A 24298-nucleotide genomic window follows, 5' to 3' on the forward strand; every position below is an offset into this window, starting at 1 on the left:
TAATATAAACTTTTATAGATCTACTTGAACCTAGGCAAAAGGAAAAACCAAAGATCACGAGTAGTATATGATTCAATGTCATTCCCAAGTGTCTGTTCATAATAAATTTGTCACTTAATAGGCGATGTCAAGGGTGTCAGATCTAAATAAGTTGAGAGGCTGCATAAAGGTATGTGTGCTGAAGCCGTTGGAAACAATAGATCTGAACTAAGATATTTTTAATAAAAAGTCAATACAGAAACAGGTAAACAAAAAGAATAAACACAGCAGGTTTGGGGTTGGGAACTGCCATCTTAGAGGTTGTTCAAAATGTGAAGTGCATCATTATACAGTCCCTACAATTATTGAAATGCCAACAAATTAATTGTAGTTAAACTGTAATTGTAGGATTTTTTGTTCACACTGGCAAAACATACAGTGTACCACCGGGGCAGAGCGGTGGCACTGTGGCTAAGGATCTGCGCCTGTGGCTGAAAGGTTGCTGGTTCAAATCCCACAGCAGGCAGAAGAATCCTAATCTGTTGGGCTCCTGAGCAAGGCCCTTAACCCCAACTGCTCCAGGGGCGCTGTATGATTGCTGACCCTGTGCTCTGACCCCAGGCTCTCTCCCTGTCTGTGTGTCTCATGGAGAGCAAGCTGGGGTATGCAAAAGATAATTCCTAATGCAAGAAATTGTAAAGGGTTAATAAAGTAATGTTAATACAGCTAAAGGTTTTGAGGCAGAAGAGTTAAATGAATAATACTATGGAATTCTGACAATGTTGTAGCTATTTATGTATAGTTTATCTCAGTATGAAAAGTTTGCTCAGAGAACACAATATACTGTATGACTGAACACTGGTTTTCATTGACAAATGTACTGTATGCATCTATTAATGGTCTACTAATGTCTTATACTGTATAAGATGCAGTTGAAATCTTGGAAGAAGAATATAAAGTATATCCATTTTATTTAACCATTGATATAAAATAAACTCACACCTTTGAGCCAATTTTCCCACAAAGAAATTAATTAACTTACAGTATAGAAAAGAAACCATACTACAGTATAGAAAAGAGTAAACACACACAAACATGCAAAGAACATACAAGGTCCGCACAGATAACACCCCATGTCCAGGAGTTAACCCATGGACAAACCCATGCAATGCTAGTCACTGTGCTGTTCTGATGCCCATTAGATAGTTCTATAAAAAATATGTTTTCAGTAATCATCACATATATTTTAGAAAAATATACATTTTGTTTCACTCAGATGGTTCATTTTTCTCCTTCAGTTCAATACTTTGTTCAGACTCTAACTTTGCTGTATACCTAGTTGTGTTTCAGAGATTTCTGGATAGTTCTTTAATTTTTCTTGTTATCCAAGAATACACATGCACATACTGTACAGTGATATTATTCTGAGTATTACATACTGTAGGAACAGCTAGTTTTTTGAATGATATACTTGAGTGATACCTTTCACCTGACAAATGCGATGGAGTATGCCACACTAAGCTAGTTTTAGTGTTCTTTTATTCAGCCTGCTGGCACAATTTAAAATGTTGCGATATTCTGTCAAAATGTTTGAAGCATTAGAAGATCAATTTTATTCTCATTTTTTTTTAGTCAATGTTGCTGTAAACAGCTCTCTATATAAGGATTATCTTATATTAATAGAAAAAATACCATATTCCATAGGTTTCATGCAAAGTATTCATCAGGTATTTCTTGAAAATCATTCTGACGTGCCTTTTTGACATATACTGTAGGCTGTAGCAGAAATTCTCAATTGTTTTATATAATTACTCTAAATGTTTAACAGGTTGTTTTGTACACTGATTTATACATTCAGGATAAAATATTAGTGCATATGTTTGCCTCTTTTGGACAATAATTACTTTAGACTTGCATAAGGAATGTGTTTAGGGAAACAGCTAGTATTTCCAGGGAAACAAGATACAGAGGTTAAACATTCTGATGTTTACCTTGTCAGCTCACGTTTGCGATCTGATTTTAACATGGATGTAGGTCATGTTCAGTAAGTACTGTAACAGAAGAGATGTGCTCCTAGTGGCTAGAGTTTGTGCTATGAAAATGACTTTAAATAACAAGGATAAAATATTTTCCATAACATTACAAAGACTTCTTGCACAGCAAAGGATTGAAACGCCATTATAGTCAATTTGACAAAGGTTTAAAAGGAAAGTAATACCATTAAAATATTTATTTAAAAGCGGAAATACAGATAACTCTGATTTAGTGTTAGCTACATACCCTTGGGGAGCACCTCTCTAAGCTGGCACATCTGCCTTTGAGACTGCTAGTTTGATACCCAGCCATATGGAGTTTCTGATTCTGAAACTGATGAAGAGTTCCAGATTGGCCTCGGCTTTCTTACTGAAAAAAGGAATATCAGCTGTGAAGGATTTTCCCCCCATACTATCACAGCAGCTGAGGTCATTGTAAACCCGGCATAACAGCTCCATAATCTCATCAGTTAATACAGCACTCTTCCAATACCATGTCTAAATCAAACTGTTCTGTTCTCAGAGAATGAAAAAATAACAATTGCAGAATCCTGATTGTATTTTGTGTTGTTTTTTGCTACCTTCACTTAAGCACTAAAGAATCTTCTAAACTAAAGAATGCTATCATCCATAAATTAGCTCTACACTTTACCAATCCTGTAAATGATTGTCTGAGTTTATGAAACAAACCCACTGGTATGTTCTACAGTATATGTGACCAGATTACATCTACTGTATGAATCAATTAGATACTTGCGAACAAGATGGGTTGAGTTGCCTCCACCATTTGTACTGTTTCTTATGTGCTGTACTTGTGTACAGCTGGCAGGGTTGTAACATATAACTAATGTCATAGGAAGAATATTATGCCATCTTTTTCTCCAGTCAAATGTTACATATTATTTTCTTTTCTATTACAGAATAGAAGAAAGTACACCTGGAACTGTCTGAAATATATTGGCAAAACAGCAGCAAATTCTCCTCTCATTCTTCCAAACCTGGGATTCTCAGGCAGAGGCAATAGAATTATCGGCTGCATAAGAAGAAGAAAATCTCATAAAATGGTGAACAACATGATAGGGAACTTTAATAGGGGTAGATAAGCAGATATCTACAGTATAACAGGTCTTTTTCAAGCTTTTGGGGTGGAAGTCTTGATGTTGCTAACAGGAGTTATAATATTTCTTTTCTTCCAAACATTTCTTGGTTACGAAGATCTTATTACTAGGTAAATATTAAGATCCCATTATTGGGGCGGTGCGGTAGCTCTGTGGCTAAGGATCTCCGCCTGTGGCTGGAAGATTGCCAGTTTGTATCCCGCGGCCGGCAGAGGAATCCTACTCCGTTGGGCCCCTGAGCAAGGCCCTTAACCCCAACTGCTCCAGGGGCGCTGTGCTCTGACCCCAAGCTTCTCTCCCTGTCTGTGTGTCTCATGAAGAGCAAGTTGGGGTATGCAAATGATGCATAGTGTCATAGTAATGCATGATGTGTTGCCGATGACGTACATGACAAATTTAAAGTTTAACAATTCTAAATATGATGCAGTACATACAGTATATAAATAAACTACTGTAAAGTATATTGATACGTCAGTCACTAATAAATGAGTGACATAGTGGTGTATGGGTTCTGTATTGCCTTGGGTTCTTTGAGTCGTAGATACATATTATTCTACAGTAATTACACAATACTGTTTGATATACATGCAGTACATGCAATGTACTGTACATGCAGCTGTGAAGGATTTCCCCCCCATGTTATCGGTAGTGTATATAAACATGTATATATGTGTAGCCATGTTTTGAGAGAGACTGAGCTTTCTTTGCCTGACTTGCTATGAACATAATTAGCTGTGTGTAAAATGTCAAGGATGTCTAATTTACTTCCTAATTGAACTTGTAGTTGCTCATCCACAAAAAAGAGTCAACCACATGAGTTTTTTGCAGGATAAGTGCATTATGTGCAGTGTAATTGTACAGTTTTCAGTATGTATTATACTTTGGATGGCTATACAGACACTGATCGAGGAAATCCAATGATTTATAATCATGTCAATTTTAGTGTCTTTATTGGAATGTAAACTCAACTTCCTATTCAATGGACAGCTTGACTTCTTACTTTTAGCTATACACTCCCTAATTTAATTTAATGTCCCTAATTTAATTCCTTATCTAAGATGGACATATAGTATCATCACCCTTATTTAGTGTTAAATGAAAATGTTATACATTTTGTTATACGTGTCTTTTAAAGTTCATAATTGAACTGTTTCAAATTGTGTTTTTAACTTCTGTAAAAGTTTTTAAAAGTACCACTTTTAGTACGGACCCGCCTGAACTATGTAGTATTTATGTGTAATGGATGTTAAGTATATATAGAACTATTATCGTGGGTGGAAAGTTATTTATGTAAAGGATTAGGATTATTTATGTATTGTGTACATTTGTTTTGTTAATGTTTAGATGATAATTAAGTATATAATGAACACATAAACATTAAAAAGACAAAACATGGGTTTACAGAAATAACTTTCATAATTATTATTTACAGTAATAGCTATGCAACATCCCACTATTTTCATATGATGTGTCTACTTCTTTGGGGTATATGGCACTCACTTGCACCTAAATATTTAGAATAACACAATCACTATTTGTTTGATATATTTACAATATATTTACTCAAGGCTGAGGTACTAAAAATCTTGAGGGGCAGATGGATAAGCTGCTAGGAGTACTGTATGTCTGTACTTCAGATCTAACTGACACCTTTTTTTGCTTTAAAGAAATAAATATAAGATCACTTTATATTCCTAATACAACAAATTGTATATCGCCAATAAATATTGGTATTTCCGTAGTATAAATTAATTAAGAATACTATTTATGTTAGTAGAAAGAACAACAGATAAAACAAATGGTGATAAATCTGTTTCTGAGACAGTTTAAATCAGAGAGAGACAAATTCAGTCCTCTAAAGACACACAGTTCACTGAAGGATTACAACTCTAACATTAATTGCTTAATCAAATTAATTATTTGGGCAAGTAGTCAGATAACTTGTAATTATACAGTAGATCTTAATAAGTTGTTAAATGCAAAGTATCTGTAAAACCTGTAGACATCTGGTTGTTGCAAATTTGATGTGCTCAAAATTCATTACATTCATCAATGTAATAACGTCTGACAGGAATTAATCTTTAGATTTAGAAGGGTTTACCTGGAATATTAGTAACAAGGCAGTGACTATCAAATAAAATGCACATTATAGGGTTAATGGTATTCTTGAGTTAATGCACAATCCTTATTAAAATTAAATAACACCTTCCTTTTGGAATACTACAGTACTTTTTGGAGTACTTATACAGGTTTGTGTTTTTCAGGTATACCATTCAATTTTGTGTAAATTTTAATCTCTATCTTAAATCGGTCTTGTCATCTCAAAGAAGTCTCCACGGGGAAAGTTGCTTAGAAAAGGGCTTCCAGTAAAATAAATAAATAATAAAACCAAAATCATGCAGAACTGGAGCTTCATGAAAAATATGATCATAGATGACAAGTGAGACCGTGTTTATATTACGTGAAGTAATCCATCATAAAACTACATAATTCTAAAAAAAAAAAACTTTAGCTTGGTAAAAGACATTTCAGTGTTTCAAGGAGGGACTGTAATAAGATTTGGCTTTAAGCCAATCGATCTTTTGGAGTCTGTCTGAAAGCTATCATCATTTTACCTCAGGCAAGGCTACTGAAAGGTTACTTCTCTGATCAAGTGAGGGCTAATGAAAGCAGAACTGAAGTTGAAACCCTCAGCCACACCAGACTTCACCACACCTATTTCCATACCACAAAAGTGGAATTTGAAATTGATGACTTCAATGTTCTTGACACGTGTTTAAAAAAGAACACAGAAACACATTTCCCTCTTCATATTGAGGTGATTTTGCATTGTGATAAGTTTCAACTTTAAAAATCTCTTTTAAAGTGTTCTAGAAATTAAAACGGTATCAGGCAGGAGCTGTCCAACTCTATTGTCCACTCACTGCTTATATGTTGCCTCCTACTTTCATAATTCAGTGACACAGAAAAGAAATTAGATAGGAGCAGTTTTTCAACTTCAAATTTTTAGAAAATTACAGCTATTCCTTCCATATATATTCCCAGTAACGCCAGGAAGAAATATAACATTTAGAACACCTACTGTATGTGCAACACTTCCAAAAAATACGTGAATCTCATTCTAGACTTCCATACTGTACATAACATTCTTCAGGAAAACTATTCAAATAAATACATAAAAGAAAACTGAAAGATATATAGCCCAGATAGGTGATAACAATGACAGGTTGGAAGCAATTTCATCCCTTGTTTGGAGCATGCTTGTGATAGCAGCAAATAAAGCAAAGCTATCAAATTTATTCAGTGAGACAACTGATGAAATTCACACCCAATTTACAGCTTTTTTTTTCCATATACCCATTTTTGTAAGAGGTAAGTTAAAAGAAGGAACAGCAAAGCGACTGTCTCAAAGTACTCTATAATAATGAGACATTGAATCAATTCAATCGACCAAAGTATGACATAAGTTCTAGTCATGTTTGATTAGGCTGGTTAAAACTTGCATTTCGCATTTTTTTTTTCCGTTAATACCTTTATTCTGTACTGGATATAAAAATGTAATCATATTTATGAGGCTTTGCCCCTCTCTTGTTCCTTTAACTTGATTTTCATATTTTGAATCTACTAATCTATTTTTTATGTTATCTTACTGTATATACTTTACTTGACTGTTGACTTTCTGTGTTACTTTGATAACAACAAATAATGTTTGTCTATTGGTTATATTGCTTTGAATTGCATGACAAAATTACAATAGTTACCTACTCTGTTAATGAATAAATTACAGTAGCTGTCACAGAGCACTTGAGGCTTACCATAGTGTTACATCATGCACAATGGAGAATTACATCACTTCTCTGCCATTGGAGCCTTCTTCCTCAAATTATGCATCATCTTGAAACTGGAGCTTTCTTCTGCTTCTATAACAGGTTAATTGCTTTACTTCAACTAAAAATGCAATGCTTGCAGAATTTGGTGCTATGTATTATAATATTCAAAAGGTGTCAGTTTGAAACTGACCTCGTTAGACATGCAAGTTATAATAAATATTATATTACTTCAACATTTACTTGAACACTATTGGCACCTGACTACACAATTTCCAGACACAGAAAGTACAAGTTTTGAAAGTTATTCCTAAGGAGAAATTAATTAAAAAATTGCTAAAGTGAGATATAGACATTTGCTGAATTGGCATTATCACTTATTTACTCTAAAACACCAAAACAATACAGTAATATTTTTTAATTACCCCCCAAACAACGTCTATGTTAACATACTGTATTTCCCTGTTTCATTGTAGTGTTTGCCTTTTCCTTATTTTGATATTTTTAATTATTATATAATAATAATTCAAACACGCTTTCATATCATATAAAAATAATCACTTTCTGCTGCTACTCAAACTAAAGAGGAGTAATTTGAGCAAACTAGGGCGAAATACTAATTGACAAGATGCTATACAATTAAATAAGGAACCTGTATCATTAATTCTTTAGTAAAAATCTCATCTCAATACACAAAAATAATTACCTTAAGAATATTTTGAAATGTAAACACTATTCTGTCTCAAGGATTGTGTGAAAGCTTTAAATTGGCAGTCTGTAAATTGATCGGTGAGGGTCGACTTTTGTAGCCGAGCCTCACTGAAATTGAATTAATTTCCTTCTGGATCAAATAAAAAGACTGATATGCAGTTTTAAAAAGTCGGTTAAAAACGAATTCAGTAAGCGAAAGTAACACTTTTTCAAATTGAATCGTATGTACAATGCCCACACTGTACCAAGTACAACGTGATTTCGCGATTCAGATGATGTGATTCTTACGATCTTACAGTTCGTGATGAAGTGTTTGCTTTACACTTATTTTGCAGTACACCAAACACACACATACTGTACACAAACTGGCTTTGCTTAATTGAAAAACACCCATCTCAGACGTACTGCCCGAAAGCGGATCTTCAGGTTTGTTATCCAGTAGTTAGAATACACTGCGGGTACCATCCCTCCTAATTTTCTTATTCGCATTTAACTGGTTAGCAGTAAGCACAGTGGCGCCGTCACGAATGCAGAACAAATACATACATTCACAATACTAGAAAAAAAAAACTTTCACATATGCAAAACAGTCATTTTCTTGAGATGAAGTTTCCCCTGCTGCCGGAGGTATTAATGCCAGCAGGTTCTCTCTCCATTCTTCTAACAAGCGCAAAGATTGGAACCTTCAATACTTTTGCAACTTGAAAATCAGCTAAATGTCAGCATTTCGGAAGCTACATGCTACCGAGGTGCTGTGTTCTACATTTTATCAGCGCAACTAATCTAGTTGTAATGGATTGCAGCTTGACACAGCAATCTGGAAACAACTAATTCTTCTGCTAATCATCGACAGCGTCGGTGTCAAAGGGAAAGGAACAGCAAAAATGCTCTTCCTGCCGGCCATCAAGTGGCTCGTTAAGGAAATGCAGGTGTGTGAAAGCATCTCATCTATTTCTCGCTCGGTCTCTCTCTCTCCCTTGCTCGCATTCGCTGTGCCTCTCGCTCTCCTTACATCGCCAGCAGCAGTGTGTGGTACAATTTGACAGCAGCACTGTCTCTCTAAAGAAAGCTTAGCTCTCACTTTTCTGTCTTTCTCATTACCGCTCTCATTGTCTCCAGCTACAGCAAGAGAGAGAGAGAGAGAGCAGGTACCAACTACCCTTGCAGATAACTTAACAATGAATGCATATTTTACTTCTTCTCTCTGAAACAATTACACTTTTTGGGGGGAACCCCAGATATATTAATGGGGCTGATGTGCCTGTGTGATGTATTCTCTTTTGCAGTTCATTTGGGGCCTGTGTCTGGAATAAGAAAGCATTGCTGTTTCTGACTGGGGAGAAGAAAGATAAGACTCCTCTGGATTTCCAAAGAGATTTATACTGGATGTCTTAGTAAGTAATCATTTCAATTGTGTTATGTAAAGTCATATAAATATTGGTTTCCATGAATAAATGTATGTGTTGATATGTTTTTGTTATGTATATTCTTAAATAGTTGCTTATCATTGCCTTTTTTGTTGTTAAATTCCAGTTTCCAAGGCATTTGAAACCATCTAACTGGGTGTATAGTAAGTAGCTATTGGAGTTGTACTTGCATTGTGTTTTTTAGTTGCAGTGGTTCCTAGTGCTATATAATGGCATTACATAGACTGACTGTGGGAAGTATTCAATTATGAGTTTGTGTTGGCTCAGTTGTAAGGAATTGCTGAGGTGGGATATTTTTAAGCCACATCCAGCAAATACATGGCTCATTTTCGAAACGTTGATTTAAAATTGTGGTTGGTGATAATGGCTTGGAGGTGCAATATGTTCTTATAAAAATGCCTGCTAATTATCATGATGCCATCTAATAAAATATTTATAGTCATGTTTTCCTGTAAATCTGTAACTAATAGAATATGCTGTCTCTAAAAAGTCCATTTCTGTAATGGATACATTATTTTCAATGTCCATACAATTGGAAAAAAAAAAACATAATTGAATTTAGCCTTTTTATTTTGATGCTGCAAAATAAATGTATTGCCAAGTCTGATGGAATAAGAAAAGAATGTAGGTTTGTCTTGCACTTAATAATAGTAGTTTTGTGACTTAAACCTGTTATTTTCCTATCCTATTGCTTTTGTTTTTGAAAGCTGAAGTATTTTGGTTGAATTTAAGTTGTTTTGTCTTCTCCAGAGGCTTTAGCCCTTCACTTTACTGTAGAATGTAGATGTAGGGAAACTTTTCTAGGACTTGCCTCAGTGTGTCCTCTTGGACAGGCCAGCCAAGTGAGTTGACAGCCTGTGTTTCAGTCATGGGAGGGTGTCTTACTGTATACTCATGTGATGAAGATGTAAACAATGTTGCAAAATCATGGGGCCCCTTCTGTTTCCTTATAACTATTGCATTTTTTTTAATTCACTGTTTCACATTTTCACATTCTTAGATTTGGCAATGTCTCACACCAGGTGGTGACGTAGTGTAGTAGGTAATCCTTTGGACTCATAGTTGACAGTTTGTGGGTTCAAGTCTCTGCTGCAGACACTGCTGTTGTACAGGTACCTGTACCTTAAGAGAGGTACCCTATTTGCTCCAGTCCACCCAGTAGTATAACCGGGAGCCAGCATTGCTGGGGGTATCCATGTGATGGACCAGCATCCCATCCAGGGAAGTCACATGCTCCCTAATTTGCTTAAAGCGACAGAAACCAGGATGAGCTCTGGCTCAATGAGCCACTTTAGCTCAGAAATGGACATTTCCTTTTTACACCACACACCACAGGAGACACTTTTCACCTGATTGAAGTCTACAATAACCATACCTCACTTGTTGATGAAGCCAAATGTGTGTGTGTATATAGTGGCAATCTTTACTATAATTTGAGATTCTCTGAAATAATCATGATTTAATTATTTAATGAGACATGTTATCTGCTATTGACACTGTGACCTTTAAGTTCAAAACAGCTATAACTATAGTTTCTGCATGTGTGTTAACTCTGCTAAATTCTAATTACTATACCATAGTATACTATACTAATTCCCAGTCACGTTATGTGATTTATTTTTATTTTTTTATTTTTTAGTTTTGTTTCTATGCAGCTGTTTTCCCTTTACACTTTAGAGAAAACACTGTTTTCCATCAAATATGTTTTAGCAAAACCTTTGGAGTACAGTACTGTAATTCTCGAGGGAAATGGAAACTGTAACCTATATAACAAGCTGGCCTTGTGATGAAGATACTGTATTTGTCAGATAGGAATCTTTGTTAAGCTTACAAAGAAAATTAATTTGATTTTAGCATACATGTTTTTACCTCAAGGATTAGGTGCATTTGTGGATAATAAATGCTAATCTAGGACTTGAAAGAGATGGCTCCGTTTACTTTAAAAAACAGAAGTATTTTAAAATACAGCAACAGAGCTAGCTTGTTTACAACTACAAAAATAAATGGGACCTATCAGTAGACCTTTCATACAATATTATAAACAACTGAAGTTTTGCAAGAAAACAAAATCACTAATTAAATCTTTGGTGGTTAAAAATGATATGCTTCTTCTTTAATGGGGATATGTTCCACTCAATGAAAGCATTTCTGTAAATGAATGATGGAAGCCTCTTTAAGACAGTGCTTACTGATAGAAATTCACTAATAAGGCTCTATTGCTTTAGTTACAGTACATTTCTACTAGTGGGAAGCAGTTTATTTTTCTCCTTAGCATAGTGAAAAGCTCTATGTAAGCATTTTTACATACAGTAGCTGTTTATTTTTATGTTCCTGACATTTCACTACTTTTTTTTAAATTGATGCTTTTAAGACCCATTATTAATTACCTATGAAAGTTCTATATACTGTACTGTACATTCTTTGTTCTATGAGCCTGAATCAGAACTTTTACAAAAAGACAGTCAGCTATAAAAATGCAGATCAGTGGTTCTGTAACTAGGATCTGAATACTCCTTGGGATCCTCAAAGATGGCACAGGAAGTTCCCAGGAAATGCTCAGAAAGACTTTACCTAAACTACAGAAAAAATCACCACCGTCTAGTTTTGCTCTCCTCAATGGAGGTGGCTTGATTTTACAATTTCACAATTGATTGTGAGTTTGATTCCATTCAAAATTGCTTTTGATTTTTTGTTATTATATTTTCATTTACTTCAATTTAGCTTTACTGTGAGTGTTTGCTATTTGTGGAGCAGTCTTGTCTGTGCTAAAACTTCCATCTGATAATCTTCTCAAGCCGGTGCTTTGTTTCCAACTGTACTGCAGGTTTTATGTGTGTGTTTATTTTGTTTCAAGTAACAAAATGTTATAGAGTACTTCCCAAGATACTGATGTTCCAGATTTAGTTCCAGCCTTTAAACGGACTCTGTAAAGTACAGTTGAAGTGACATTTCTAAAATTTCTTTAGTTATACTTGGAAGACCAATAAATGTTGGGCTGCATACACATTGTATCACCCTTAGCTTAACTGTTAAATCATACTGTGGAATCCTCCTTATTTATGTGATCCCAAGCAACAGTATTTTAATGGTAGTGCAAGTCTTAATGTACTGTACTGTAACTCAAATGACTGAGTGGAGTGGGGATTTCCTTGAGACCAATGGCTAAGGGCTGGTCAGTTTAGGGAGAAGGACAAAAATGACTTTAACATTAACTGTACTAAATTCTTGTTTAAGCTATCATGGATTAGTCTCTATGAATCTGGCAGGTGTTCCTTTGGTTTATTTCCCAGTAGCAAAGACAGCAGTCCTTTTCATAAATTGCCACAATTCAACAATATTCTACTGTCCAGATTGGGGGGGAACTGGGAAACTGCTTTTGAATCTTTTTTCATGTTTCCTATCAGCTTTTGCAACATCCAATAGACACTGTTGTATCATGGAGGTGAAATCGCTGTGACAGTGTTCAGGTTGGGAGATTCATAAACAGACTGAAACTACATCTAATATTAGAAGCCAAAATATCAGAGTTTTGGAACTCAAAAGTGATGCAATTGTTCATTCTTAAACCGTTTTTGTGGTTTGAAAGCAGCTTTATTTCCTTATCATTTTTTCAGAGACAAAGGTGTGTAATTACGGTTTCTGAAATTCTATATATGACATAATCAGGCCATTGCTAAGAGAGAGTGAAGGATTGCCACAACAAAGGTAGGTAGTCACGCACAGAAATGTCATATGAAAATTGGTTTTGGTGATATTTTTGTTGTTAAGTCAAAGAGAAACTTTTTTAGAAAAACTGCAATAATATCTCAAGAAAGTCATGTTTGCTTGCACTGGAAGGAGGGACTGAAATGTTTGGCATAAGTCAGAAACTTGTATTTAAGGGCCTTTCAATTGAAGAAGGCAGTTTTTAAGGACTATTTGAAATTGCATAAATCTCTTATTAAAATCCTAACGTTCCTTAAACACACTTATTATTGCATGCACCTCATTATAACACACAGAATGCTGGCCTCCCAAGGGCAGTTTTATAATGAGGATGAAGTGACTGATAATTAGATACACCTGGCACACATGCTTTCAGAAAATTTTGATTCATCCCTAAATAAAACGTTTCTCCTTGACAACATAAAAGTAAAATCTTTCTCTGTGCCACTCCTTTAAAGTGCAAATGTTTTATTTATTTATCTATTTTACAGAGGAGATATTGCACTTCATTTATACTGGCACTCTGTTGCCAAAGCTGCTCATCTCTCGCAACTTTACTGTAAGGATTCCATTTTTTTTTTATCCCTAGGCTACCCTTATAAGGATTTTTGAACTTGTGAATTGCTTCTGATATCTCATTAGACAGAATAATTGTGACAGTGGTATGTGACCTTGTACCTTAGAGTCATCTCCCTTTCAATTTTAGGAATGACTAAGTGGTTCACTCCCAGAATATTGCAAGTCATTCATTCTCATTAGGAAGCTAGTCACAGAACTTTATCAAGATATCAAACTGCGTGTGGGGTAGGGAGTAATGATTTACAGAAAGGGCCCTTCTGCCAACCACAGTAGTGGTTATCAGCTGTCTGACATTGTTCACACATAGGAAATACTTCAATCATTGACATTATTTTTTAGGATGAATCATAAACGGAGAGTATTTCTGGATAATCTGTTGCATATCTCAATGTTTGTATAATATCCATACTTTTGCATGATTTGTGATGTGCACACTCAAGTGTTGGGTGGGCCCTCTGTGAACCCTTTGGTTTCATTTGCTAGACTTAAAATTAAAGTTTACCAATTCACTGCAGTTGAAAACTAAACAAAAGTCTATGCTGTCATTTTATGGATAAGTGTTAGATGAAATGCTGAGAATAATGGATTAATCCAAACAATAAGAATCATGACTCTTGGAGTTGATCTGAAGTTAACATGACCCACTTGTACTGACTTTACACCCTTACTTTACCTATAGGCTATTTTAAAGCCACTGAGGTATGGACAGGAATACATTTTCTGAAACCGTGGAACAGCTGTTATGAACTTACATAAACGTGATGTATATACAGTATGCACAATGAACATTGTATGTGCTTAGATAAAATGGTGCTATTGGAATATTTGTTTTGATTTATATTCATATAAAATTATCACTTTAAGCTTAACAGTTTCAGTGCTGTGCTTAAATATAATACTAATTGATGAAGTAAGGACAAAGAACATATAAATTAACAGTGGTACTTTATATACACATAAATGGTATTTAGATGTGATCTCTTACAGTAATTGGTCATTTTAAGACTGTTTTATGATAAAGCAAGATTTTAGAACCTCAAGTCATTTTAATAAAGGGACTGATGAACTGAAATAAAAGTGTGACACTGAGGAGGACGTGCTCATAGAGTCAATCAATAAGAAATGAAAAGGGAAAATTGCATATCATTAATTAAAGTCTCATTAGGCACATAGCTCACAGAGCTTTCCTTATTATTGGGGGAGATAGTCTCTTGTAGGGTGATGTGATTTCATTATTAAGACTAGGACACGTAAAGTCATACTGTATGTATGTACAACAGGCGTTGTATTTTAAATTGTAGATGGAAATCTGAGAATCCGGAAAAGTCAACTGAACAATGAAGTAAAATGTTTGAAACAGATATTCTAATGGGGCCATTTACTGTAAAGACCAAAATATTTTGGTCTTCCATAAAACTCTTATTATGAGACTTTGGCTTTTCTAGCAGTTTTTTTTTTTTTATTGTGAAGGAATACTAGCTTACACATTTTTGATTCTGCTAGCTTCGGGCATGAATATTTACAGCTAAAATGCAGATAAATGGGAGGTCTGTAAGCTGTCAACATAAAAAACAACAATGAAGAACCAGATTGTGCAAGGCATATTAATAATTATTTTTTAAAAAAAAAGCTTATCAGTGGGTGGCCTACATCACTGAAAGGGCCCAGTGAAAGGAGAAAAATTAGATTTGACATAATAGGCTGGTGTGGATTAAATTATATTAATTTCATAGGAAAGTGAGAATAAAGTGATTTTCAAAGAGTGGAGGCAGATAATGTACTATTGACAACCCAAAAAATAAAAACAATGATGCAAAGTTGAGTATTTATGCTACGTGCCGTATTTAATCAGAGAATCAGAATACAGAACGCAGTAAAATTAAGTAAAAATGTTGGATGCATGGCTTGGAAAATGAGTTGAAGGCTGGTGGGGAAAAATGACAGAGTCATAGGCCACAAACCAGACAAAAAAAAAAGTAAAAATGAAGTAATACAATGCAAATTAACTGTATGAAATAACCTAACTTGCAAAGCACTCTGCCCCACCCACCTAAAAATTAAAGAATCTTTGTTTCTGAAAATAAACTGATAAATGTATCTGTGGTGATTAACAATGCCATAAATAGGCCAATTAATCGTAGTCACCTGCCTTCCCTGCTATCAGAAATTCTCGCACAATCTGCTGCTGCTCCCACAGACCCTCCTCCCTCCCACCAGCCCTTTTCTGAGCCTGCTGTGGGGCTGTAGCTGGGTGCCGAACAGATCTTGAAGCATCATGAATGAATAACAATGAGGGGGTCTGGAGACCAGCTTTCCAAGACAGGGCCATACTTGGCAGAGCTTATATCAGTCCCAGTCTCCTGAATGCTGTGAAGGCTTAGATGGCAAACAAATGGTATAGAGGAGTTTAAAATTGCCAAAGGGGATTTCATCTGTAGGCAGTTTTATCATCCTAAAAATCATTTTTTAAGTATTTTTTTTAAGTTGCTCAATTTGATGCCACAATGCCTCCCTTTTCCTACTCCCTCTACATAACAGCTATTTATGATTCTGCGTAAAGGCAAAGATCTGTCAAAACCCTGCTCCCTTTGTCTGCTTTGTCGACTTTGTAGGTGTGTTGCTAGCAGGAGACATCAAAAGTCATTCACCCTAGATGCACAGTGGTGCCAGATGTCAGCACAGTCAGAATTTAAGGTGGAAATGGTCTGATATCTTAAGGTGCCATTATCTATTATATTAATGCTTAACCATATCTTCTTAAATAACTCCCACGGTGACGTCATGAATATCGCATTAAGGCTGACACAAGGGAAAGAAACGAGGAAAACAGGCTACATTGAAGTGGGATGCTGTTTTTGGGAATATGAGCTGGTCTTAGTGCTTGTAGAAGTTTATTTTTGGGTGACTTGATAAATAATTGTGGTACATGCACAATGAGATTTTTTTTTTCAGGCTTCCCAGCTGGTAGGTTTATTTTTAGCATAAAAAGTATGAAGCACTCTACATATGTGCAGTTTGAATTCTAAAATGAATTTATCTAGCTATAGTTGCAATCGGAGTCATCTGGACTTCAGTCTCCATAGAAAAAAAGATTACATTTTCTACTTTTCTGAGGTCATTTTGTATTTATTTTACATGTTCAAGGTGATCTTGTATTGTCTAAAATGACAAAGGAATGAGCCTGTGGGATTGCTAATTCCTCTCCCCCATGAACACTTTAAAGTATAACAGAGTATCTATGGTGTACTTTGTCATTCAGCATCGCTTGTTTTCTTTCTAGCATATAAATCTATGATAGATAACATTGGGATTTAATGCGTTGGAATAGGAAAATCAATATGGGATGAAAATTAAATTTAACAGAGAGCCTTTAGGCAAAGTGCAATTTAAAAATATATATTTTATTTTCCCTGGAGGTTCAGATGGAGAAAGAGAAGAAAGGGAATCTTAAGTTATTTGTCAGTGAAAACAGAATCAAGAAGTCAGTAAGCCAAGCTCCTCTTTCCTAATGGATTTCTCCTTTGATTGCTTAATTTTGTTATAATAAACGTTCTAATGTGATCATATCAAAGGTCAGAAGTATCCCTTAGCCAACTGTAAATCAATCTTTCTGTCGGAATCAATGAGTAAAATCTTTATCTTCCCAGGAAAGACTGGCCTTGCAAAGAGTTGGGGGGGGAACTGATTCATCTAATAGGTAAAGAGTGATGACATCTGAACCCCTGGAGAGAAGCAATGAGGGATTCTGAAACGGAACACGGTGGATGTGATGATCTCAAAAAGCAGGCGATCAAAGCTGGACACAAGCTTGCAGATATGACATGTACAGTCCAGTCAGACTAGGGTGCCTCAGCCATACATTCTTGAAGATTTTGTTGCGAGTGACTTGAATCCTTAGTTTAGCTGTGCCTGTGCTGAGAATGCTGCCTAAAAATTATTTCTTTAGATTCCATTCCTTGGGATTATTGAAAGCAGTACATTTTTAAATCAAATCTCCACTCAGTGATTATTGTACTGTATGTTACTTAAAGGAAAAAAAAAAAATATTAACTGTATTACAATACTGTATGTCATATTTTACTTCATCCAATTCCTACTGTACCTCTTCAGTGTTGCTTTAAATACACATACATGTATACAGTAAATATATAAATATAAAGAGTATTGCAAATTACTTTTTTTATTTAGCCTTGTAACATTTCAGTTCCTTCAGCTTTTGTTGAGTGGTGACAGTTACTGTGTATTGTGCCAGTTTGTATTCCCTGAAATGAAGTATACAGTAGATTTCAATTGTAACTGAACAAATGCATTTCATTCATGAGCAATACACATTGTCTGATTGATCATGATGATTTAACTAAAACCTATTTACATTTTTTTGGGGTAAATACTTTCCTGGGAAGGATATTTTACTTTTATGAAGTTGATCTGATAAACCATAGCTGATTACCATGCCTTAGGTATTTTATATATGTTTCGCTGAAATATATTTACACTGAAAAGTAGTTTATTTTAGTTACTTTGAGCCTAATTGTCACTAAATCGGCCTGCTGATACTTGCATAACTGAGAAAAGTATTGAAAAGAAAACTGGAAAGGCCCCAATAAATTTTGAAAGAAGACTTCCTTTGTAAATTTACTCTTTTTGCTCTGCTACCTAAATGAAGACTTGTGTAACAGTTTCTGAAGTCAAATCTTGCAAGATTTCAATAGATTATTTTGTTGCTGTTGTTTTTTTTGCTCAGCAGCAACAAAATATACTGTACTGTATGTTTGATTTCTGAATGACATTTGCTTAATGAAACTGGTCATTTTCTATGATATATTAAGCACTCAATCATGCAAGTTACAATGATAAATGTTTTTTTTTCCATTCAGAGTTAAGTACAGTATTGTGAACCTTTTAAGTATCCATAATGCCTCCAGCAATTTAAAACAACTTTTTATTGTTCAGTGCACCTTATTTGTGCAGTAGCAGTTATTGCAGTTTCATGCTTTATGAAAGTACATATGTTTACCCAAGTACAAGATTAATTTTGGTCAGAGATGGTGATCATGAATTGTCTCTCAGTCCAGCAACCAACTTGTCCTGTAGACCATACATATAATGACAGTCTCTGATGTCATTGTCCTTTTCCACAAGACCCATTGTTGCTACAGAACACATTGATTCTCTTGTTGAGAACATCAATATAACAATATAATTATTAGTGGTCTGTAGTAGATTAAAGGTTTACAGTACGCAAAACTATAATTCTTCTGAGATTAACAGTTTCAATTGATTAATTAAAATGGTGAATTGGTATCTTGAATAATATGCAAAGACTAATTTTAAATTAAAAATAAATAACATTACCCTTGTTAGCCTTTTGTGAAAAATGTTAGGGGCAGTGGTCTAAATTATAAAATATTAAAATACAATTCACTAACATGACCTAATTTAGAATATTTTATACAATTTTGGTAACTCTGTTGCAAAAAATATATATTGTCGAGCAACACTAGAATCAATCTAGAGCGAGTTTAAAGGAATATTCTACCCTACAAGGATAAAATAACTGAATCTCTTTAGTCTTGAACAGAAAAGACTACAAGGTCACCTGATTAAGAATCCTGATCAAAATCCTCAAAGGCACTGTCAAACTCAATCCAATGAATCAGAACAAACATAATGAACCAGAAAACTAAAGTGGAAACTATTGGTAGTGTATTTAAAAATTAGATGAGGAAAACGGAACTTTACTAGACAAACAATCATGGGAGTCTGTGTAGCCATGTTGTTAACACTTACAGTATAACCTGGCCTATTTCGAGAACAACGGTTAGAGATTCTCGGATACATTAGTTACCAGAAACCGAGGAAGCTAAAGTAAGTGGGCCAAATGGCCACTTCTCCTTTATGAACTTCCTTACGTTCTTAAGTTAGAAGTGTTTACAAATAAGGAGAAAAAAAGTTAGGATCTAGCTAAATTCCAAAAATTGATTTGACAGAAGAGCCATCGTACAGTATAATGTACTGTACATACAGTATCAGTGATTCAAACTATTTATTTAATTGCAAAATATTTAAGTAGTTTATCATAGCTTAAGCTTATGTTTTTACAGTATAGGAAATTGGTAGTGTAAAATTATATGCATTCCCATAACTCCAAATTCAATAATATAATATTGAATAGTATAATAATTGAATTGTTTTAAAAATGGGCTGTGGGAGCATATGATGTAGTTAATTTGGTTCTGGACATTTTCTGAAAGATCTCTTTTGGTGGCAGCTTTAGCCTTTAAACCAATGAACCCAATGTGTGTGTACAAACACACATTGCTGCACTTTTAATAAAGAGAAATAACATATATCTATAGAAACGTAAAGGAAAATTAGGTCAGAATTGCAAAATAATGTCTGCTCTGGTGGTATATGATTCATGATCGTACAGACTTTGAATAACCTTCAGGACGTGCGTCTTCAATATCTGTCTTTTACCATTAAAACTATTTCAATCCATTCTTTGATTGTTAACATTATTCTCCATTCAGATTCATGTGAATCTCCCATTCATCTGAATCCGTCAATCCCAATATTGTTTTTTCACTTGCTTTTACTTTGCCCAGAACTGTATACAGAAATGAAGAGAAATCTAATTATTTCCTGCCTGTCTTGTCAGCCTACATACCGTATGTGAAAATGCAAAAAGAGACCGATTAAAATAGGTGCTGATTGTGACTTTCAGGGACTGAAATGCCCACAGAATTTTATTGAAAAACCTTCAAGGCTAGAGGATCTGCTATGGTGTGTCTATACATAAGCTTACAGAGGATTACAAGTGCTGTGATCTCCGACAGTAACTGATGTCTTTTTAAGATTCTGCCACAATTCTCAAGAGACCTTATTAAATGGAATGTGGGGTTAAATTTAATGACCTTGTTCACCCTGAGCAAACTATGATGTTGTTGTGTATCACCTTTTTCATGAAATGACCATATCAAGCTTTTGTAAAACAACTAGTCCAGAATAATGTGTGACTGATTGGTTAGAGTTGATTTCATCACTTGGCCTCTTGTCTGCTGAATCTTTCAACTTGTCTCTTTTTAAGGATTCACTGTCACTTTCACTCACCAAGGGTGCACTGTGTTCAATTAAATCTCACAATGTTCTCTGTGCATTCAGGTTTGAATTACTGTATGTGTACTTAATTTTTAAAAGTTTGTTGTGGAGAAAAAGACTTATTCCTACTGTGAGAGTGGAGTGTGTGAAATGTCATTCTTCTGCTATTGCTAACTGCCACAAAGTTTCAGAGGAGACTAGTACAGATTATTTTCTGAGACTGATTTAATGAATAAAGTACTAAAATGGTTTAATCAGATAGAGTACAGTATATAGTACATTCGCTTGATGGAATTCTGTGGACTGTAATTTAATTTGGAGGTTTCAGTTTAAGATATTATGTCTCCCATTTTTTTTTATACATGGGCTAAACCAGTGTAAATTGTTCGCAATCATCTTTCCCATAACCATCTCTTGTCATAAAACAGACCTCTATTTTCTGAATCTACAGTATTTACAGCATAGACTTCTCAACATGGCTCTTATGAGCATCCATACTCTTCTGCTTCTATCATTTCACAACGTCAAAGGATTTTGGTTGGTATCTGTCATTACATTATTCCTGCACAAACCATCAGGACTATACTGAAGTTCATGAAGTCTTGTTTTGAACGGTTATCACATCCACCTTACCTTATAGATCTCACATTGTCAGATTTTTACTTGTTTTACCAGTTAAATAAATTTCTCTAATGACACTATTTCAATGATTACACTAAGTTTTCAGTGTCAGAATATGCAGTAATGGAAATAAAGAAATCAGTGGATATATACTGTAGATAATGTAAATGAATAGCACTTGCATAAACACTTAATACAGTATTATACTGATATGATAAAATGTCATCAGAGATGGCCACACTACCTTAAGGCATTCATTAACATTGCAGAGTCCTTCCATTTGTTTCTGATTATTTCTTTAGATCAGGATGGCCTAAATGGGTTACTGCAGGGCTAGTGCAGCTGCAGTTTATCATTCCATCTCAAGTTCTAAATAACAGACATTAGACCATCACTGTCTTCACCAACAACTCCCATTTTCTGAGATGCTGGTGCTTTACACTATAGATACCCAGGCACTGGACCACCTTAATTTAGATGAGTGTTTGGCATCTTAGCTGTTGTGTGAAATTCTCCCTTCTCCATGCAAGCTACAGTAGGTTTTTGAGTGCTTTCATGTTACTTCCGTAGTCCAGACAAAGAACTTCTCTACACCCTCTCACTAAGCCTCTTTCTGAACATAATTCAAATAAGTTGCTTGTAATGCTTAGTCAGTTTTTTAGTTTTATTTTTTGGAAATTGTATTGGTATGTTATTCACATCATTGTTATGCTGTAGTGTGAAGTGATGCTAGCCAATATGTAAATCTTTTGAGCTAGTATTAGGTACAGTATACAGTCTCTAAAGAGCTAAAGCAGACTCATAGCAGAATGGATTTGCCTCTTTGTTGACTGTAGCTGGTTTGGCTATTTTGTTCATTGAAAGTGATTTTTTTTACCTGGTTTTTGGTCCATTGGACAGTAGGGTACAGTCACAGACCTTCTCAGCCTTTGCAGTTTTCTGTATTATAGGCACTTTGTTTTGTTTTTCTTCCCAAAGGGACTGATGTTTAAAATGCATTTTGTGTATTAATAACCATTGGCCTGGGGACTTGATGACCTCTTTAAATGATTTGACTTTGATGCTTTTACACTTTGTGCTTTGGTAGCCTCCTGCTTAGTGAATATTCTTTACTTGACCTGTCTTTTTTTAAAAAACATGTGCATTGTTTTCTTTTACTTGAGGTTTCTCTTCAACTACCTGTTTGCAAATTAACTATATAAATGAACTACCTATATGACAAATTATTTGGATTTTAGTGTTTATATCACCATATCTTTATCTGAATGCTTACTAGTGTTTTAGTAGTAATAGTAAACACTTTGATTGTTAGTACTTCAGTTCGTTAAATAGAAGTAATTTCACTAATTACTTTTCTGTGACCTGCTAAAACATTATGGTTTACTTTTAAAACAACATTTCCATTGTGCCTTAATAAGTGAACACTGTGTCCTATAATTTCTACCCTTGAAAGTTAATTTACTTTTTACATGGGATTTAGCATATCCAGGAGTCACAATATGATAGATTCTTCTTAGGCTATGCATTTTAATAAAGGTGTCTATACTGATACTTAAAATTGGTGTAATTTAGTGCAGTGTTAGTGTTTCATTAAAGTCCTGTTCTTAAATTTAATTCAAATATTTCTGCGGAAATACAAACATTATTATTTTGTTATTAATGAACAAATTATCAGTTTTAATTTAATTTTCAAACTATCGTAGATTTTTCCTTAACAGATGGAATTACACAGGCCCTTTTTTATCAAATCCATAGTATATAACAATTAACTCTTATTCCATAACTATTTTGTAACCCTTTTCATTATACAACAGTATATTTCTAAAACTCTTGTCAATATGGTTTGGTTATACTCCACAAGGTTATAAAAGTGAAATTACAAACCAAATCAGTTTGTTAGGATTCAGATTCTACATAATAAGAAAATTATTAAGTGAGTTTGGTTTGCCCTGTGATATACTGGAGTTCCATCCACGATGTATATTGTCTGGTGCCCTGTGCATTCCAGGACAGACAGTGACTCACTGTGACTATCTAGTGATAAAGGGGTAACTGAAAAAGGATACTGTAGGTGCATTGTGTATGCCTATATGATGTTACGGTTAGAACAAATGTGGTTCAGTTATGCTAATTAACTAGAATAATAAAGCTGAAACTTTATTGAAATGAACTGAAATTTTATTTTACATTAAGTCTCGCATAGTGGATAATGTGTAATTGCACAAAAGATCTTTTTCGTATTTGACTAAATCAAATTGTCTTACAGGACGTGCAATTGCACTGATGCAAATGTTATTTTTCACAGCGAAGTCTTAAAAAAAAGAAATTAGCATTCTGCTGTATGCTGTCACACAATCCAACAAGAGTGTCTCTGCTGAGAAACGCTAACATCCAAATTTAACTTACATGCTGACAAAGTGTTATAATGATTCACTGTTTTTCTCCCCCCCCCCACTGCATGCTCAAATATATGACAAACTGCTGACTGAAATATGGGATTCAACATTAAAACGGCAATCTGCGGCGGAGTGGATGAATTTGTGATAAACTGTCCCCGGAGGTTTATAAAACATATTTTCGATAAAAAGCCACAAGATGTTTCTTCACATTAGGCAGGCTCTAACATTTAGTGTGTATGAACTTATAGGCTAGCGCTGGCACCTGCTACCCCACAGCTGTAAACAACTCTAGAGTTTATGGTGGTAGAGCTCCAGCATCCATTTCCCATGTTTTATGGCTGTAAAAGCCTGGCTGCCGGCAGAAAGATGGAAAGGAGGTAATGTTGTTCTTCTGTTTATTGCTCTTTTACTGGAATGGACAAATGAATCTACAGGGATTAAATACCACTGTTCGTTGATACTCCAGTAGCCTTTGATTGGGAACAGGAAAAAAAAAACATTAATTATACAAGGTAATGAAGTTTCTAATTCATTTTGATGCATTTTATACAGTAGGTAAAATGAATGACTAGTGCACATAATCAAATGTTCGCAATTGGCTAGTGCTTTATGGATGATTATTTCTGAATGGAATAAGGGATACGGTAAATATATTGAAAATCCCCTCATAGTTAAATAGATTTAATTACATTTAATTTAGATTTAATATACTTGTACCATGTTTGCACACGATTTTTACTTATTTTAACAAGTGCTCTAATACAAATCTGTGTGCTTCATGCGAGTGAGCCACAAAAA

General features: G+C 34.7%; 1 protein-coding gene across 48 annotated transcripts in view; it reads left to right on the top strand.

The window, feature by feature from the left end:
* Positions 1-8670: 8670 nt before the first annotated feature.
* Positions 8671-24298, top strand: part of LOC102695388 (protein tyrosine phosphatase receptor type D) — a 650800-nt gene continuing 635172 nt past the window's right edge. For 18 of the 48 annotated variants that reach the window (XM_069192221.1, XM_015345576.2, XM_069192240.1 and 15 more), the window contains exons 1-3: positions 8671-8816; positions 8955-9062; positions 9202-9238. The gene's annotated coding sequence lies outside the window, so the exon portion shown is untranslated. The remainder of the gene's footprint in view (positions 8817-8954; positions 9063-9201; positions 9239-24298) is intronic. The other 30 variants (XM_069192246.1, XM_069192280.1, XM_069192297.1 and 27 more) reach the window with 7 other exon arrangements.

The sequence above is a fragment of the Lepisosteus oculatus genome, chromosome 1 (genome assembly GCF_040954835.1).
Source record: "Lepisosteus oculatus isolate fLepOcu1 chromosome 1, fLepOcu1.hap2, whole genome shotgun sequence".
Taxonomy (NCBI): domain Eukaryota; kingdom Metazoa; phylum Chordata; class Actinopteri; order Semionotiformes; family Lepisosteidae; genus Lepisosteus; species Lepisosteus oculatus.